At 44.0% G+C, this 20,614-nt stretch overlaps 1 long non-coding RNA gene across 2 annotated transcripts in view; it reads right to left on the bottom strand.

Annotated features, from left to right (window-relative positions):
* Positions 1 to 1,579: 1,579 nt before the first annotated feature.
* Positions 1,580 to 20,614, bottom strand: part of LOC114814177 — a 33,291-nt gene continuing 14,256 nt past the window's right edge. The window contains exons 2-3 of one of the 2 annotated variants that reach the window (XR_003761926.2): positions 4,117 to 4,301; positions 1,580 to 2,315 (exon numbers count right to left, since the gene is read on the bottom strand). This is a non-coding gene — a long non-coding RNA (uncharacterized LOC114814177). Of the gene's footprint in view, positions 2,316 to 4,116; positions 4,302 to 9,584; positions 11,005 to 20,614 lie in introns of those variants that run through there. The other variant, XR_003761925.1, reaches the window with a different exon arrangement.

The following is a 20,614-nucleotide window of genomic DNA, read 5'->3' as shown; positions in this document are numbered from 1 at the left end:
TTTTCCCTCTGCTCCTCCACCTCTCCCTTCCCATCCCCACAGCACTGTACTCGTCCGCTCAACTGTATATATTTCCATTACCCTATTTATTTTGTTAATGAATCGTACATCGCCTCGATTCTATTTAGTTGCCATTGTTTTTACGAGATGTTCTTCCCCTCGACTCTATTTATCGCCATCGTTCTCGTCTGTCCGTCTCCCCCGATCAGACCGTAAGCCCGTCAGACGGCGGGGACCGTCTCTATCTGTTGCCGACTTGTTCATCCCAAGCGCTTAGTACAGTGCTCTGCACATAGTAAGCGCTCAATAAATACTATTGAATGAATGAATGAAAGTCTAGGGGCATGTGGAGACCCAAATGGACACCTACTGGGTTTTCCTTGAACTCAGCCTTTTTGTCATTCTTGAGAATGGTTTGTTTTAAACCTCGCTCTAGACACATACGTGTATATTCGGGTAGGAAAGAGGAGCCTCAATCTTCTTATAAAGTCACGTCTCAAATCGCCATCCTGACACATTTGTCCATATTGATTAGATGAGTTAAGAGTGACCTGTCAATCTATCAATTGTTTAGCTCTTCAGGCCTAATGCCCTGACTTATTTTAACAGCTCACCCTAGGGAAGGAATGTTATTCACATAGTCTTTGGGTAAAAGATAACAATAATTATGTGCATGTTAAATGTATATTATTGCTGTTTGCTTTACCTTTCGACTGGCCACCAATCGTCCTTTTTGCCTCACACTGGTAGAGATTGTAAATTTTTGTTAGCTGCATTCTCCCTTTCCCCTAGAGAATCTTTGAGTGTTCCGGGGTAAGTAAAGGGAATATTTCTTGAAATTTTCCCTGAAATATAATAATAATAATAATGATAATCATGATTTCTGTTAGGTGCTTGCTATGGTATTTTTAAGCACTTACTGAATACCAGGTACTGTGCTAAGTGTTGGGGGAGATACAAGCTAATCAAGTTGGGCACAGTCCATGTCCTGCACAGGTTCACAGTCTTAATCTCCATTTTACAGATGTGGTAACTGAGGCCCAGTGAAGTAAAGTGACTTGCCCAAAGTCACACAAGAGACAAAGGGCAGAGCCGGGATTAGAAAATGGATCCTTCCTACTCCTGGGCTCTGACAGGCACAAGATAATCGGGTCAGATGCAGTCCCTGTCCCACAGTCAAAGTAGGAGAGAGAAGAACTATTGAATCCTCATTTTATGGATGAGAAAACTGAGTCACAGAACAGTTAGGAGACTTGCCCGAGGTCACACAGCAGGCAAGTGGCAGACCTAGGATTAGAACCCAGGTCCTCTAACTCCCAGGCTCTTTCCATTAGACCACACCGCTTCCCTTATTTTCCATCCCATAAGACGCGGGCACTACCATTAAATACGCTCGTCTGCTTCAAACGCGTTTGGGAGGGGCAGCGAGGCCCATTCATTCCCCAGATGCTTGGGTACCACCAGGCTGTGATAGGCACCAAGTCAAACAAATCATCAAATCAAGTTGCCACTAAAGGGAAAAATGTGTCAAGGCGAGGAGAGAGACAAATCAGAAGACCTTTTTAACTGTTTTGTTTCTTTACAAATAGAAGTGAATTACTTTTACAAACTGTCAAACTTCAAATGTCTTCTGGGCTTAATGTGGATGCACACAGGATTAAACGGTACATTGACATTACAATTTCCAGAGCTCCTAATTCGGGCATAAAAATTATGCAGACAGAGGCACAATCAGATCGTCGCCCTCCCCAATTACGCAGCGGGGCATGCAAAACCAGTCACGATGTGTGCTGCACTTTGCGATTACCTGCTTTGAACCTGTGTGGGCCTCTACTTTGTTGCCGGGGGAGGGGGCTCATCTAAAGCCTCCCAACTTCTTTAGGTAAACTTTATGATGTTTTCTGTAAAATATCATCTTAAAAACAAACGAAATAAAAGGAGGCATTTTTCCGGGGGAGTTTTAGTAACTGCAGAATTGATGCTAACCTCATTTGATTTTAACTACTGTACATGGTGCTGTCATGTTCAGTGATATAAAATATTTCATTTTGGTTTTATGACATAAATGTCTAAATGTCCTGCTGCTGAGATGTATCAATCAAATCAAAGGTTCAGATTTAATATTACCTAGGTGCCAGGATGAGAGGGAAAATGATCCTTCAGTTCACAGTCAATCCATACAGAATGTCTTCACAGTCAATAACAGACTTCTGCATATACCTCTTGCAAATCCATTACTTCAGGGTTCATAAAGTGGAACATGGCACTTCTGACAATGCTGAGGATTTTTTTTCTTTTGGCCATAAAATATGTGGCTTGCACAGAAAAGGGAAAAAAAAAAAAAATCAAACTCACTTTCGGTAGGATCATTTCTAGATGGGTATTTCAAACAATTAAAATCTCCAGCGTTTCAAGGACAATGCACAGCTTTTAGTTGAGCCTTCAGAATGTGTGAAATCCTTCTTTCCAAGACCACTAGAAACGAAACCGGGTCACCCGGTAACGAGGCAGCGGAATGCTTGGTGTTGGATGAGTTGGCAATACCCAGGAGAAGGCAACGGGGGGGGGGGGGGTAATATTCACGCACCTGGCCCGGTGCCGTGGCTTAGTGGCAATAGTATGAGCCTAGGAACCAGCGAACCTGGGTTCTAATCCCTGCCTGACCTTGGGTAAGTCACTGAAATTCTCTGTGCTTCAGTTTCCTCATCCGTAAAATGGGGATTCGATATCTATTCTCCCTCCTATCCAAACTGTGGGACAGAGACTGTTTCTGGTCTGTGGCTCCCCTATGTACCCCACAACTTACCATAGTGTTTGGTACATAGTGCTTTAGAAATAGCACAATTCATTATTATTTTGATGATTATTATCTGTCCGTGCAAGCAGCAAGGCCTAGAGGAAAGAGCCCCGTGCTGGGAGTCAGAGGACTGGGTTCTAACCCCAACTCTGCCACTTGTCAGCTGGGTGACCCTGGGCAAATCACTTCACTTATCTATGCCTTAGTTTCCTCATCTGTAAAATGGGGACTAAATCATACTCCCTCCTACTTAGACTATGGGGACGGGGGCTGTGTCCAACCTCATTATCTTTTATCTACGCCAGGGCTTGAATGAATGAAGAGTAGAGCGGTGGGCACACAGTAAGTGCTTAACAAATACCATTATTATTAAAAATAATAGCAGCTCCAAGACAACTCCTCACATTTCCAATGACACCATCATCCTGAATCTAGAAGAGTAACTGGATATGTGATCAAAAGTGGAAGGTGCAACTGGTAGATAATGGGGAAAATGTTGAAATTTTTTCCTGTACCATACTGGGCTCCCTTAGACCAGTGATGAGGACTTAACCTCCAATCCTCAAATTCTTGCAAACAGTCATAGTTACTGAGCATTTATTGTGTGAGGAGCACCGTACTATGAGCTTGGGAGAGTACAACGCAACAGAATTAGCAGACATGTTCCTTGTCCATAATGAGCTTGCAATCTAAAGGGACAGACATTAATATGAGTAAACAGTTTAAAATATATAACTTAGAGATTTGTACATAAGTACTGTGGGGTTGGAGGTGGAGCGTATAGCAAATGTCCAAAGTCACAAAATGTACTAAGCACTTGGGAAGAGTACGATACATTCTGTACAGTGTTTTGCCTCAACATATGGAATCTCAATGATCCCAGGGTTTCGGAAGATCCACCGTCAACGTCATCTTCCGGAAGAAAAGGAAGAAGAAGGGGAAACAGGGAGGATTGTCCTCCGTTTAAAGCTCATCTACTCGCGAGATTCAAGCTTGTGACCGCGAAGAGAGAGACGCAGTGTCCCAGGAAGTTCCCGGCCTGATCTGGTTCTGTTCCCAACCCCAAGAGGGTTATCGCTCAATGCAAAGCACGTGTCTTCCCTGAAGTACGGCAGTGCAAGGTTAATTTGATGTGCCGGTATAAAGTTTTATAGATTCACCTAAGTGTCCCACTGCACTTGTGGAGCCGGCGATTGCATGCAAAAGCAGCACAATAGATTTTTACAAGGTAATATAAATAATTGCAAAAATGATTTATCTCGGCATTGCTGTTAACATCATCAGTGATATTAGCATTATAGGGAATCGTGCCACCTTACCCTATCAGCGGCTCATCGGCCTTCTTTCGGGTGATTTCGCCCGGCGTTTTTTTTTTTGGCTGGGGGATGGTTTGGGGGGCGGTCAACCCTCCTTGATCCGAGTCGGCCGGGGTACGGTCTGACCTCCCCTCGAGAGGTTCTCCACGTCATCGGATGGCAATATTTTCATGTTAATTGGCCGCAGACTGTGGAAATTGAAAGTCAAACGAGTGAATGGGGATGAGAGCTCATCCCAAGGTAATGGGGTTGTTCCACATTATGCAATGACCTCCCCCCGATGGAAAAATGGGCGACGGGGGAGTTTAAATGGTCAAACTGAGGAGTTGAGAAGCATCGGGTGGGGTCATCTTGTCCCTAGGCGGCTCCCTGATTTGGATCAGGTGTCCGTGGAAGTCAGATTAACCCTTTCAGGCCCCCGGAGCACTCTTTCGCCACCGGGAACGACGACACTCTTGGGAGACCCTGAGACATCGTCAAGCCAACAGCACAATCCCAGAAATTGATCAAGAGTCGCAGCCAGCTCTCCTGCTCCATGCTTGGACTAACATTAACCCTTCCCCGGAGGAGCGTCACATAATAATACTAAGAATAATCATTAGTAATATTAATGATAAGTGGTCTTTCCTAAGAACCTATTATGTGGCAAACATCGTTTCAAGCACTGGGGTAGGTACAAGATCTTACTTGGGCCTTACAGTCTGAGTAAGAGAGAGAACTAGTATCGAATCCCCATTTTGCAGACGAGGGAACTGAGGCACAGAGAAGTGAAGCGACTTGCGCAAGGTCACAGCAGACAAGTGGCAGAGGCAGGATTAGAATCCAGGTCCTCTTATTCCCTGGCCCATGCTCTTTCCGCTAGGCTGCCCTACTTAGTAGTATTAATGTTGTTACTAATTGTAATAATAATAATGACTGAAAAATAATGAGCCCACGTCGGGCTCATCGTCTTAATCCCCATTTTACAGATGAGGAGGTGACAGGCACAGAGAAGTAAAGTGACTTGCCCAAAGTTACACAGCTGACAAGTGGCGGAGCCGGGATTAAAATTTATGACCTCTGACTCCCAAGCCCTCTGCTCTTCCCCCTTCCCTTCCCCACAGCACTGTGCACATTTGTATATATTATTTCTCTATTTTGTTAATCATGTGTATATATCTATGATTCTATTTATCTTGATGATATCTACGCCAGACTACTTGTTTTATTTTATTCTCTTTTGCTTTGCTGTCTGACTCCCCCCTTTAGACTGTGAGCCCGTTATTGGGCAGGGATTGTTTCTATCTGTTAGCGAATTATACATTCCAAGTTCTTAGTACAGTGTTCTGCACATAGTAAGCGCTCAATAAATATAATTGAATGAATGAATGAGCCCTCACTGCGTCTCCATTTACCAACTCTATTGTAACGGGAAGCAGCATGGTGTAGTGGATTGAGCATGGGCCTCGGAGTCGGAAGGTCATGGGTTTGAATCCCAGCTCTGCCACTTGTCAGCTGTGTGACTGTGGGCAAGTCACTTCACTTCTCTGTGCCTCAGTTACTGTAAAATGGGGATTAACCGTGAGCCTCACATGGGACAACCTGATTACCCTTTATCTATCCCAGCATTTAGAACAGTGCTCTGCACAGAGTAAGCGCTTAACAAATTCCAACATCATTCTAATCCCAGATCCACCACTTGTCTGCCGTGTAACCCTGGGAAAGTCACTTCACTTCTCTGTGCCCCAGTTACCTCATCTGCAAAATGGGGATCGAGACTGTGAGCCCCACGTGGGACAGGGACTGTGTCCGTCCTGATTTGCTTGTATCCACCCCAGCGCTTAATACAGTACTTGGCACATAGTAAACATTTAACAAATACCATAATTATGATTATTACTTATTAAGGTGCTTAGTGCAGTACTCTGTACACCATAAGTGCTCGATAAATATCAGGGATTGATGCTCAGAATTTACTCAATAGCAGGTACACTGAGTCAAGCCCTGGGACAGGAACGAGAGAGATCGGTCACAGTCTCTGTCCCACTTGGGACTCACCAAATAAGATGGGAAGGGAGAGCAAGTCTTACCCTCATTCTAAAGATGAGGCAAATGGGACCCAGAGAGGTTGAGGGACTTGCCCAAGGACACCCAGTAGGCCGGTGGGAGAACCCAGGTCTCCCAACCCTGTGCTCCTTCCATTAGGCTGCCTGACTAGAATGACTTGTTCCTGAACAACATGTTCAACATGGACTTCAGAGATGAGACAGCCTGAACAAAAATCGTCCAGTGTGAGCCAGACTCCAGCCTCAGTTTCCTAAATCAAAACGACACCGCAGAAAGTCAATAAGAAACAGCACACCCTGATTAGCGCATCCCTACTGCGCCCGATCATGACTGAGGACTTCCGCTTGGGCTGGAGGGAAGAGAAATTATATTGAATAATTGAAAGAGCTATTTTAAAATAAATCGATGAACTGAGGTGAAGAACAGATCAGGAAAGAAAATGTATTTTAATCAACAAATTAGAATATGCAAGGGGAGATCGGCAAAGCAAAATTATTAGTTTTGATAAAAATCAAAGAACCTTAAAACTAACCCAAAGAAGATATTAGATGCGGTGACTGATAACTGCTGATAAATGTGAATGGCATATCTGCCAAACCTTTGATCTTGGTGCTACATAATTGGGTCTGTTAATTAACAGTGTAGCAAAAGAACATTTTAACTGACAAAAAATGGAAACCATAATGAAGTTTAATTTGGTTTGTGTTATTATGTAAAGGGAGCTCAGAATCTGGTGCCAATTTGAATTCAAGGAGGCAGGGGTTTAAAACTACGATTTTTTAAAATATATCCACTTCTCCTATGGTATTTCGGAGTTGGGTTCCTAACGGACCCCAGTGAAGGAAAACCTTGCAGTGGTGGTGCGGGACCAGTGTTTGTGCAGGCACGCAACCGTTTCTGATTTGGTGCTGTTCTACGACCGCACAGGGAACTACATTCCCTAATTCTGCCATCGCATTCTAGCCAAAACACGTAGTGAAAACACGAATTCGGGCAGGGGTGGAAGTTCTCCATTCTCAACATGGTGTAATTGGGTAGAGCACAGGCCTGGGAGTCAGAAGGTCATGGGTTCTAATCCCAGCTCCGCCATTTCTCCGCTGTGGGACCTTGGGCAAGTCACTTCTCTTTTCTGTGCCTCAGTTACCTTATCTGTAAAATGGGGGTTGAGGTTGAGTTCCACAGGGGACAGGGAATTTGTTCAACTTGATTTGCTTGTATCCTCCCCAGTGCTTAATACAGTGTCTGGCACATAGTAAGCACTTAAATATAATAACTACAATAATAATTCGGATAAGTCCCCTGGTGTCACAAGACTTTGGTCAAAGATGTGCTATTTCCCCAGTCAGTTGAGAAGCACCAGTTCCACTGTCCACTTTTATCTCTGTTTCTTCAGCATCACTGAGGGGGAGAGGAAGCAGAGAGGTCCTAAAAATCAAAGCGCATTTGCTCCCAGAAAATACCTCGGGAAAACCACAAACAAGCTGCTGCAGACCAGCAACAAACCCTCCAGTCATTACTTTGGAGCTCGACGGACAGGACGCTCCCGTTCAATTAGGGTACAAAGTATTTATCATAATGTGCTTTTTCTGCTAGGCAAAGCGTATGATAGCAGTGGAGCTCCGTGGCCCGACATCAACAGAGCACTGCTCTGGGTGCCGGGCCCCCTATCTCCGTCCTCTCGAGGCCCAGCATGATACTCAGCAAGGAAGGGCACAGGTCACTGACAACAGACGAAATGCTTTTATTTATTAATCACTAATCCCCGGGGTTGTGATGCCACTCAGAGTTAGTGGATTTCCTCTATAAATAATTCAATAACTCAGAGTTCAACCCAGATAGTATTAGAGAAGGCAGTGACTGCACCTCGGGGTAGAAACACAATCCATATCATACCTCTAACCCGACTGAACTCCGATTACGTAATCCACGCTTTCCTCCGGTCGGTCCCTATTAGAGTTGAGGATGCCGCTCAAATCTAAAGGAGTACGGATTCGGTCGACTATAATCGAGTCAGCCATATTGGACAGTTCCTCCCTGTTGGATTCCCTGGCAAATTTTCCACAAAGATAACAATATCCGTGGTACTTAAGCTCTTACTACGTGTCAAACGCTGGGCCAAGCGTCGCCCTAAGTACAGTCCGATCAGATCAGCGTGGCTCAGTGGAAAGAGCACGGGCTTGGAAGTCAGAGGACTTGTATGCTGTGTGACCTTGGGCAAGCCGCTTAACTTCTCTGTGCCTCAATTACCTCATCTGTAAAATGGGGATTAAAACTGAGTCCCAAGTGGGACAACCTGATTACCTTGTATCTACCCCAGCACTTAGAACAGTGCTTGGCAGATAGTAAGCACTCAACAAAAACCACAATAATAATAATAATAATCGGACACAATCTCTGTCCCGCACAGAGCTCACAGTATAATGGGGAAGGAGAACAGGTACTTTATCCCCATTTTACAGAGGAGGAAACCAAATCACAAAGAAAGTCAAGTGATTTGCCCAAGATCATACAGCAGGCAAGAGTTGGAGCCAATCAATCAGCAATACATTAATCAGTTACAGCATGTAGAGCAGTGATCTAAACCCTTGGGAGAGTAAAATACAAAGGAGTAAGTATAGATAATCCCTGCCCACAAGGGATCTTACAGTTTAGAGGAGTCAGGTATTAAAAAAAAATACAGATGGATATGTACGTAGGTGTAGTCGGATCATGCCTCAGTGACCTCATTCGCAAAATGGGGGATAAAGACGGCGAGTCCTATGTGGGACGGGGACTGGGTCCAACTCGATTGGCCTGTATCTGCCCCAGTACTTACTAGAGTGCCTGGCACATAATAAGGTTTAACAAAGAGCATAAAAAAGGAACAGACCCAAAATCAACAGGTGACCCAGAAGGGAGAACTTCAACAGGGAAGGGAGGGGTGAGCTGGGGAAGCCGTCTGTCAGAAAGGAAGGAGGAGGAAGTTCCAAGCCGCAGGTAGGACGTGGCCGAGGACCGACCTAAGAACGAGGCTCATGTTAGGGGGGGTAACCCATCGGAAACAATGTCTTACAACCTGGCCATGAACGAACCCCTTCAACTGGGTGAAGGAAGATCAGCTAGAGGCCCCAGGGATGAGTGTAATCCAATCATAGCTTAGAGAATACCCATTCCTGGCCTGTAACCTTCTAAGAGATGTTGAGAAAGCAAAACTGACCGGATTTGGTTGACAGACTGACTGTGCCTGTTGACTGAGAGAGAATGTCAAGGAGAATGCCAACGGCCTTCTCATTTACTCTGTTAGTGTCGGCTTGGAACAAGAAAGCACCAATTTCCCCATTACCCCGTTATTCCTAGAGTGTCCACTCTATGTGCCCCTGTCTCTTTTTTTCCTATTTGCCAAGTGCCAGACTGGGGTTGCTTACTTGAGTAGAAGACAAATCAACACCAGTAACAGTATTTATTACATCTATATGGAATGCAATACACTTTACTACATGTTTGGTACATGTTCCTTGCCTACAAGGAGCTTATATTCCAATGGAACTCATTACATGTTTAAGCAGCCAAACAGGTGTAATGTTTGTTCAGGGATTTTTAAGGAGAATTACTCAGAACCTAAAACTATTACCTCTGAGCTCCCCCTGCCTCTACCACCCTTGCCGTGCCTCACGAAAGAGTAGAAAAAGCCCCTTTCTTTTAGAAACTATCGGTTTAAAATTGATGCAATTTACCTCACTCGTGGCAATCAACATTGCTTCTCCATTTGGGCTCATTTTGAGAGTTGTCACAACATCTCTTTATGATAGATTGACTTCCTCTTTGCTGTGTCCCACATCCATTTATGGACTCTAAGCATTGATATGGTATTTTCCCTTAGATTAGTCAAGGCAGGAACTGATTATTGGGTCACACAATAGGAATCCTCTGGGCACGAATGGAATCTTTTCCAAGAAAGATGGGAATTATTATAGAGTTTGAAATGTTACTGCTATAATTGTATCCTGGAAAATTAAGTTATCTCCAGAGAGGGGAGGTATGGGAGGAAGTGGAGAGGGGGAAAGGAGTAAAAAGGGGGGAGGGGGGAGGAGGCGAGAGGGGAACTGCCCAAGCCCTTAGCACTATAAGCCATTTCTTCAGGAGGATTCTGGGCCTCGAAGTGTCTGGACTGAGGTCTGTCACTCGTTCCTGCCAGACGAATCCATCAATACCATTACAGATAGTTTTGCAAGGAGGCGTGAGATCTTATGATGAACAAGATTTGGAGTTCTGTATGGATGAGACCGGAAGGCAAGACTTCCAGAAAAGTAAGTCTCGGTAAACTCAGAAGTAAACTTAAGGCCGGGACTTGCTGTTTCTCTGACCTCATTCTTCACCCAGCAACAGACCAATAGCAGAAATATAGATCCTTGAAGCTTTGATGAGACCATTTGTAGTGAAGAGGCTCCATTTATTTGGCTCTGTTCCTTCCTCCACGAGTGCCTTAATGGATGATGAAGCAATGAACATTTAGACTCACACAAGTTCTTCATCTCTTTTATCCGATTCTTCTGCCCATCTCCATGTTTGAGTCAGAGATGGCTTATCCTCTTTCCCATCTGGGCAGCTGCACCATCGAGTCTTCGGGCTCTACTTCTTTCTTTTCTTCGAGCTCTTGATCTGAAGAACTCACTTAATCATCATTTCAGGGGTGTCTCAGAACTCTCCTGCACTGAACCCTTTCTGCTCTGATTGGAGACACAAGTAGGTCCTTTACTGGTCCGGCAACAATTTCCAATGAGAAAATTATTGCTGGTACTTCAGTGAAGGCAAGTTTTCCAAATGCATCTCTGACTTTCACCAACTTGTTAGTCTTCACCACAAAAGCTTCAGCAAAAAAAAAAAAAAATGCGAATGATCGTTCATGTGCTATACATTAAAAGATTTTTTTTCTCCCAATAAAAACCTATCCAATTCCTCACTTCTCTATACTTTGATTCTTGAAGATTTCTGCCCAAGATTCCAGGAGAAGCTTGGCCTGGAGAACCCTCATCCATATAAATCCTCCTTTTAAAGTTTAAAAGTTTCAAGATGAGTTACTGAGAAAGAACCTTCCCTCCCTGGTAAAGTCTCAGGGAAAAGCAAGCAAGAACTTTGTATTTCCCATCCAGATTCGCCTGATGGTTTAGTATAAAAGTTTCACTTTTTTTTGTTTTCAATGGTACTTCTTAAGCACTTACTATGTGCAAGGCACTGCATTATGCACGAGGGTAAATCAATCAATGGGATTGACTGATCACTTACTGGGTGCAGAGCACTGATACAAGCATCAGTTTGGACACAGGGAGAACACAAAATTTAAGGGAAGAGGATTTAATCCCCATTTTCCACTTGAGGCAACTAAGCTATAGGAAAGTTAAGTGACTTGCCTAAGGTCACATAGATAAGAGAATGAACCACGATTAGAACCCACTTCCTCTGATTCTCAGGTCTGTGGTCTTTCCACTAGGCCACACAGCTTCTTGGTCTACAGTGTCTCATTTGGGTGGCTGTTGCTGTTTTGATGGTTCCTTTGAGTAGATAATGATAAAAATCCTAACCACAATAATAATTTTAAGTCTTAATATGTGCCAAGCTCTGTACTAGGCATTTCATTCATTCATATTTATTGAGTGCTTATTGTGTGCAAAGTTCTATATTAGGGACTTGGGAGAGTAAGTGCAACAATAAACAGACACATTCCCTGCCGACAATGAGCTCACAATCTAGAGGGGGAAAGAGACATTAATATAAATTACAAATTTGGACATAAGCGCTATGGGGCCGGGACGGGGGATGAATAAACGGAGCAAGTCAGAGTGTCGCAGAAGGAAGTGGGAGAAGAGAAAAGAAGGGCTTAGTCAGGGAAGGCCTTTTGGAGCACTGGGCTAGATTCAAGATCAATTTTGACCTTCAATTTTTTCCCCAACTTTTTTTAAATGGTGATAGACACAGATTACTGGAACTTTTACCTGTGATAATTTTCAAATGCAGTCTTTTGAAAACATAGTCCAGAAAGAGTCTCCTATACGTTCAGAGTTCTTCAGGAATATAGAGTTCATCTATAGTGCCATAAAATAGCTAATCACTCGTTTTTATTGAGCACTTAGTTTGTGCCGAGGACTGTACTAAGGGCTAAGGAGTATACAACAGAGTTGACAGACACATTTGCTGCCACAATAAACTTACAGCTTAGAGGGGGAGAACAATCTAGAGTGATTTTTTTTACATACATATTTATTTCTGGAGGGATATGAATAGAGAGAATCGGCATGGTCTAGTGGTTAGAATGTGGGCCTGGGAATCAAAAGGACTGGGGTTCTAATCCAAGTCCACCACATACCTGCTGTGTGAGCTTGGGAGAGCACTTCACTTCTCTGTGACTCAATTACCTCATTTGTAAAATGGGGATTGAGACTGTGAGCCCCATGTGGGACAGAGGCTGCATCCAACCTGATTAGCTTGTATCTACTCTACCGCTTAGTACAGTGCCTGGCAGATAGTAAGTGCTTAAATATCATAAAAACAAACCCAGAGCCCTGTTGGGAAACTGACAAGTCACACCTTCCATCACCAAAGTCTCAAATTGGAAACGATATAAACTAAGGGTTGCTGGGACTAAAAGAAAGAAAAATTGAATGCATGAAAGTTCTGACCTAAGAGCTATTTGAGATGATGCCAGTAAAGATTAGGACACAATAATTAATTTGGCATTCATGAAACGCTTACTGGGTGCCGAGCACTACACTAAATCCTCGTCATTAGATTAGGCATAGATTCTGCAACACAGGCACCCGACAATCTAGGAGGTAGGGAGAATGGGTATCTTATCCCTATTTCAGAGTTAAAGAAATTGAGGCACAAAAGGTTAAGTGACTTATCCAGACAACACTACAGGCCGGTGACAGAGCTGGGATTAGAACCCACATCTCCTAACTTCCGGTTCCATGCTCTTTCCGCTACACCATTCTTCCTCCCTGGAAACTCTTCTTTAGTTAATCAACCAATTTGTTCAGCACCTGCGTGAAGAGCAGTATAGTAAATGCTTGGGAGAGTACGATATAACGGAGTTGGTGGACAGTCTCTGACCTCAAGGCGTTGTTGTGGGCAAGGAATAGGTCAGTTTGTTGTAGTGTACTCTCCCAAGCACTTAGCAGAGTGCTCTGCACAGAATAAGCACTCAATAAGTGTGAATAAATAAAGGAGTTTACAGCACAGCTTGCAGTTTACTGGTGGCCAATTTCTAGCCACAGGTTCTCACGTGCCTCTGGGCTTCGAAAAATCACCACCTCCATCTCGAGTTCACACCAGCACAACTTTACCTGATCTCTGCACAAACACACACACACAAATCAATATAACAATATTCATTGCCGTAAGATTTATGACCCGAGAAAGACACCAGATGCCAACCCACGGTGGAAAGGAAACCCTGATCCTTACATTTACATTCCTTTATTTTGATTTTCATTTGTATTATTTGCCTTTAAACTGGCTCCTGCAGCATTTTATCATCATTAGAGGACTGAGAATCCTAGAGCTGTTAGAAGTCTGAGAGTTTGGTTATGGTGTGTAGTAAGGATATCAGTAACTCGCATCCTTTGCTGATGCATTTATAGGGGCGACGGAGACTGTCAATCTGGTTTTAAAACACACACACAAAACCTTTATTTTACTACAAATATAATTCCCTGTGCTGCAGTGGAAAAGTTTTCAAGACCACGAAACAACCCCAGACTTAGCTAGACTGAATTTAGGGCCACACAATTAGTTGTAAAATCAGATCTTGAATGGCACATGGCAGATTCACTATTAAATAGAAAAAAAAATGGCAAATCTGGTTTATCATCTTCTCATAATTCACTCAGAGACGTCTGAGAAAATAGAGGACCGCTGTGTGGCGAACAATAATCATAAAATTAGGAACAAAAGAATCAGAGGGAACAAAGCTTTTCTTCCCCCCCCTTTTCTCTCTCTTTCTCTCTTTTTTTAGGATTCTAAATCACACACAAAACATTTGTTCTGCTCCAGCTCTTTGTGAACTAATTGGCTCTCCTGGAGGGACAGGTAATTGTACTTGACTACACAAGCTGTCCTGAAGCTCCCTGGGAAAGCTCCAGTAAGCTTCCAGTGTTAGCAGCCATCAAGGATTTCACAGGTCAGGCATCGGATCGATACAGCTAAAAGCAGCAGGGACTGTAATGTCGACAGCAGGTTTCAGAAACCGCTGCAAGTGACTGTTTGCTCCCCTTCATGCAGAAGCTCAAGACAGCTTAATTAACCCTTGGAAAATACAATTTATCCAGAGGCTCTGCGGGTCCCTACCAGGGCCTTCTTGGTGAACTGATAGCAGAGATCCTGGAGCTGGCAGCTCCGAATTCCCCTTTTCCCGTTCGAGGCTCGCTTCGGTTAGGAGCCGAACAAGACACGACCGTGGGTGGATGGCGTCGTTCATCTCATCCTGAAGAACCCTGCTAAGGGAGGCCGGGGAGGAGGGATTTCGTTAGAAAACATGTGAAGTTTCGGCAGGAGCCGGACCCAGTGGGGGCATCGATCACTCACAACCAGGAGAGTGAGTGTGTCTGTATGTGTGTACACGTGTTAGAGGAAGATATCTCCCACTGGCATAATACTTCTTTGCCCTCTTGTAAAGATGTTGCCTTGTTAATTGTCTATTTCTATGGCCTCTTTATACCACATAGCCATGAAAAGCGCAAAGTAATTTTCTACATTCCCACTCGAGCACCTCCGTTTTAGAAGACTACAGGCTTGCCAGGGGTGTCAGGCCAAGGGAAAGTTAGCCGGTTCGTGGGGAAATGAAGATGTGGGACTCCAAGACCAGCCACCTGTGGCATTGAGGGCCCTTTCTGGGGACCTCCGCCTCTGTTTGACAAAAGAAAAGTGGAGAAGGAGTCTTGGACCAAGCTAGCCCAATTCAAAAATACAACCGGAGGAAGAGGGGCTTCAGGGCTTATGTCTCACTGATAGTCAAGTGTGTTGCCTCAAAGACTTCTGTTAAAACATTTCCTCCTCTACTTTGGATTTACCTATATATCTATTAGGTCTTTATATGAGTTTGTTGGAGTCATGCCAGTCAAATTGACCTTTCTAGGTTTAGAACTTCTGTTTGGGAGAGATTTTGTGACATTTCCATTCCAGAAAAGTTGTGTGCCAACCCAGAGAGCTTTAGAGTGGAAGCTCCTTGACATCGGGGAAGACTGCTTCGCACTTCTCAAACACTTAATGTACTAAAAGGCAAGGAGCACTATCGATACCAACTGCTATTACTTTCCTTCTGCGGAATTACCATTTCTGATTAGCCAACTCTCTTTGTTGCAGTAGTAATACTAACAGCATTTACTGTACACCTTCTTGGTGCCCTGCACTGTACTAGATGCTTGGGAAGTACAGAATTAAAAAAAACACTCTGTAACAGGGAAGAAAAAGCCTAAAATATTTTCAACTCCAACGGTCAAAATAATCAATTACATGTAATAATAATGGTATTTGTTGAGCGCTTAGTATGTGCGAGTCACTGTTCTAAGTACTGGGGTAGGTACCATATAATCGGGTTCAACAATCCCTTTGTCCCATATAGAGCTCGCATTCTTAATCCCCATTTTCCAGATGAGGGAACTGAGGCACAGAGATGTGAAGTAAATTGCTCAAGGTCACACAGCAGATGAGCGGGATCCAGGATTAGAACCCATGACCTTCCGAGTGCCAGGTCTGTGGTCCATTCATTAGACAACGCTGCTTCTGCCACACTGGGTCTAAGGCCAGTTACCATGAAGGCAGCAGTGGGCAGGTGTCTGGCACCCCCCAATTTTAGGCTTTCTTGGACCAGGCTGTGATGTCAACGTGGGCATGGGCAATGCCTGCCAACCGCAAAAATCCCTCAGCAGGTCTCAGGGATGGCCATGCAAACACCAACGCAAAAGCAGCAAGGCATAGCGCGAGTCAGAAGGTCAGGGGTTCTAATCCCAGCTCCTCCACATGCCTGCTGAATGACTTTGGGCAAGTCACTTCACTTCTCTGGGCCTCAGTTTCCTCATCTTTAAAATAGGGATTAAGAGTGAGCTCCATGTGGGACAGGGACTATGTACCACCTGATTAACTTGCACGTACCCCAGTGCTTAGAACAGTGCTTGGCACATAGTAAGCAGTTATATACCATAATTATTGTTATTATTATTAGAAATGCATTCTCACAGCCCATCTAAAATCTCTCCTCCAAGACACGTTTTCTAACTCATTCCCAACATTCCAAGCTATTTTAACCCAGCTCCCCTCGGCACATTTTTTACACTCATTGGAAGCACTTAGGTATCACTCAATTGTACATTTCAAGTATTCACCCTGCTGTATTCATTAGCTCTTCTACCTACTGAGCCTTGCTCTTCCTCCCGCTCCTATCATTTAAAAAATACTTGGTCCGTATCCCTCATTAGATTTTAAACTCCTCGCAGACAGGGGACACGGGCTCTCCTTCTATTCCACTTTCCCCAAGTGTTTGATACAGTGCTCCGCATCCAGGTAATATTCAAGAAATATCACCGATTGATTGGTATCGATCCTTAGAGGAGCGGTGTGGCCTAGTGGAAAGAGCACAGGCCTGGGAGTCAGAAGATCTGGGTTCTAATCACAGCATTGCCCCATGCTCGTTGTGTGACTTTGGGCAAGTCATTAACTTCTCTGGGCCAAGGTTACTTCACCTGTAAAATAGGGATTCAATCCCTCTTCTCCCTCATATTTACTCTGTGAGTTCTATGTGGGACAGAGACCGTGATCTGATTATCTTGTAACTTTCCCAGAGCTTAGAACAGTGTTTGACACATAGTATGAGGTAAAATATCACAATCATCATCATGGCCTAGTATAACACTCTGAAGATACTAAGTGCTCGGTTAATGCTAATAAAGATTCAGAAACCCAGAGAAAGGAAGATTTTTTTTCTCCCCAACACATCAAAGTGCTACAGGTTTATGCTTCAGCAATACCGAATTATACACGGCCTCATAGTTTTCAACTTTTGTCTGCATTTCTACTTCATCAGCTCTCTGTTTAAAGTCCTGTTCAAATGTCAGCCTGAAAATCACTCTTGTAAACAATGCCTTCTAAGCATTTATATTTTATTATGCATTTTGAACAAGGTTTTTGATATTTTCTTTTTACAGCCAATTAATGAAAATTACTTGGGGCCATAAAGATGAGATAATGTCAGGTTTTGACAGATGTTTCATGCGCACTCTGCATTTACTGCAATCCTTTCATTTTCAAGTTGGTAGCGACAGCACAAGGAAAGCACTCTGATTTTCGCTGCACTTCCAGAACAGTCTCCGACACCGCTAGGGACTGTCCTATCCTCTTCATTCACAGTCTTCGCCACCTTAAATATGGTACTTGTTAAGCGCTTACTAGGCACCAAGCCCCGAACTAACCATTGGGGTAGATAAAAGGGAATCAGGTTGAACACAGATCCCGTCCCACATGGAGCTCAGTCTAAGTTGGGCTATGTAGGATATAATTCCCATTTTACCGATGAGGAAACTGGAGCATAGATAAGTTAACTGACTTGCCCAAGGTCACGCGGCAGAGCCGGGATTCAAAGCCAGCTCCTCTGACTCCCCGGCCTGTGCTCTTTCCATTAGGCTACGCTTTCCCTTCATTTCGTCCGCCAATCACTCCTTATCTGTGGTGGTTTTTTTGGATGCCAGGGTGCACAGCGCTGGACTAGCCCTTGGGAGCACAAACAGAAAAGAAAGATACGATCCCTGCCCTCAAGGAACCTTCAAACTAATGGATAGGGCAAGCAGTCATAAAGGGATGAATGTGAAATCGTTAAAAACTGTGACGAAAGATAGGAATAAGGAAAAGAGTGGTTCACTCAATAGTAGTTATTGAGCGTTTACTACGTGCAGAGCACTCTAAGCACTTGGAATGTACAATTCGGCAACAGATAGAGACAATCCCTGCCCAGTGGTTAAATCACCCATTTCGGCAGAGTATCTTCAGAGCCATTCTCAAACCACATTTCCTCCAGGTGACCTTCACCCCATCACCAGCTTTTTCACATCACCAACTCAATTTCCAGCAACCCAAACCATAACAAATGAATCCTCCATCTCCAATTCTTACACACCTGTTACGCCTCATTTACCCCTCTAACACACACACCTCTCACTAATACTTACACAATAACACTTAGGCCTCGATATGTTTATTCGACAATTTTGATTACTCTGGAAATACTTTTTTATGTCTATTACCTCCATTAGCCTCTCAGCTCCTTGTGGGCAAGAAATGCCACGGTACTGTAATCTCATCTGTATGGCTCCAAGTAATTTCCATCACACTCCCTGCTTTCCAAGCAATCAATACAATTTATTGAGTACTATCTCTGTGCAGAGTACTCTACGAAGTACTTGGAAAAGCACAATAGATGGAGCAGACACAATTGCAAACATCAAGGAGGCTAGCATCCAGTGGGGGAGGCTGACAGGAAAATAAATTACAAGGGGAAGCAAACAAGTATAAAGATATGTAGCTCAGTATTTAGGGGATGAAGAGTCAAGTGCATAAGTGTGATATGGGGCGTGAGTTATGGTACGGAAATGAGGTTAGTGAGGGAAGGTTTCCTGGAGGAGATACGATTTTCATAAGGCTTTGAGGATGAGAGTCGGGGCTGATCACATATGAAGGAGAATCAGCATCGAAGGAGATGGGAATCAAAGGACCTGGGTTCTAATCCAGGCTCCGCCACTTGTCTGCTGGGTGACCTCGGGAAAGTTGCTTAACTTCTCTGGGCCTCAGTTACCGCAAGCATAAAATTGGAATTAAGAGTGTGATCCCCATGTGGGACAGGGACTGTGTCCAACCAGCTGCACTTCCATCTGCCTCAGTGCAGAGAACAGTGCTTGGCACATAGTAAATACTTAAAGTATATAGTAAAGCACTTAAATACCATAATCATAGTGTCCAATCTGATTAGGTTGCATCTACCCCAGTGCTTACTATAATGCTTGGCACATTAGTAAGTGCTTAACGAATACCATAATAACAACAATAATGAAGGGGGATGGAGAATGTGACCAAGAGGGAGAGCTAGAGAGACATATTTCCTCTCCTTCCCTCATCATACACTTGGCTCCGTACCCCTTAAATGCTTTGCTACTCCCGCCTTCCCCTCAGCACTTATGTACACATCCTTATACTCTAGGATCTCCCTCAACTGTAATTTATTTTAAAGTGTGTCTCCTCTGGTAGACCATAAGACCTTTGTGAACAGGCATTCGTGTCTACCAACTCTTATATTCCACTCTCCCAAGTGCTTTGCACAATCCTCGGCACACAGAAGGGCTCAATACCACTGGATTGACTGACTGATAGAGGAGTAAAGTGTGCATTTTAAGTTGTAGTGGGAGAAGAGCCGGGATAAGTAATCACTGGTATTTGTAGAGCACATACAATGTGCAGAACACTGTACTAAACTCTCGGGAGAGTCCAATAGAACAGAGTTGGTAGACATAGTCCCTGACAACAAGGGGCTTACAGTCTATAATAATAATGATGACATCTGTTAAGCACTTACTATGTGCCAAGCACTGTTCAGTCTAGAGGGGGAGACAGACATTAACCTAAATAAAATATGGATAATAATAATAATAATGTTGGTATTTCTTCAGCGCCTACTGTGTGCCCGAGGACTGTTCTAAGCGCTGGGGTAGATACAGGGTCATCAGGTTGTCCCACGTGAGGCTCACAGTTAATCCTCATTTTACAGATGAGGCAACTGAGGCACAGAGAAGTTAAGTGACTTGCCCACAGTCACACAGCTGATAAGTGGCAGAGCCGGGATTCGAACTCATAACCTCTGCCTCCCAAGCCCGTGCTCTTTCCACTGAGCCACGGATAAGTACCTAAGTGCTGTGAAGCTGAGGATGGGGTGAATAAAGGATCCAAATTCAAGTTCAAGAGCAATGCAGAGGTGAGGGGGAGAAGAGGGAATGAGGGTTTAGTCCTCCCTCCCCAGACTGTAAGCTCATTATAGGGAGGGAACGTATCTGCTAATTCTGCTCTATTGTACTCTCCCAAGTGCTTAGTACAGTGCTCTGCAGATAGTAAGTGCTCAATAAATATCACTGATTGCTTGAAAGACCTCTTGGGGGAGATGTCCTTTTGTCAGGCTTTGAAGTTGGGAGAGCGATTGCCTGTCAAATATGGGGATTAAGACTGTGAACCCCATATGAGACAACCCGATTACCTTGTATCTACCCCAGCGCTTAGAACAGTGCTTGGCACATAGTAAGTGCTTAACAAATACCATCATTATTATTATTATTATATGAAAGGAAAGGGAGTTCCAGGCCAGAGGCAGGATGCGGGCATAGTAAGCCCCTTGAGACTTTAAAGCTGACGGTTGCTTTAAATGCTTGATTCAGGGAGAGATGGGCTCATG

This window comes from Ornithorhynchus anatinus, chromosome 9, assembly GCF_004115215.2.
Source record: "Ornithorhynchus anatinus isolate Pmale09 chromosome 9, mOrnAna1.pri.v4, whole genome shotgun sequence".
Taxonomy (NCBI): Eukaryota; Metazoa; Chordata; class Mammalia; order Monotremata; family Ornithorhynchidae; genus Ornithorhynchus; species Ornithorhynchus anatinus.
The sequence above is the reverse complement of the archived record's forward strand: the minus strand, read 5'-3'. Positions and strand labels throughout refer to the sequence as shown.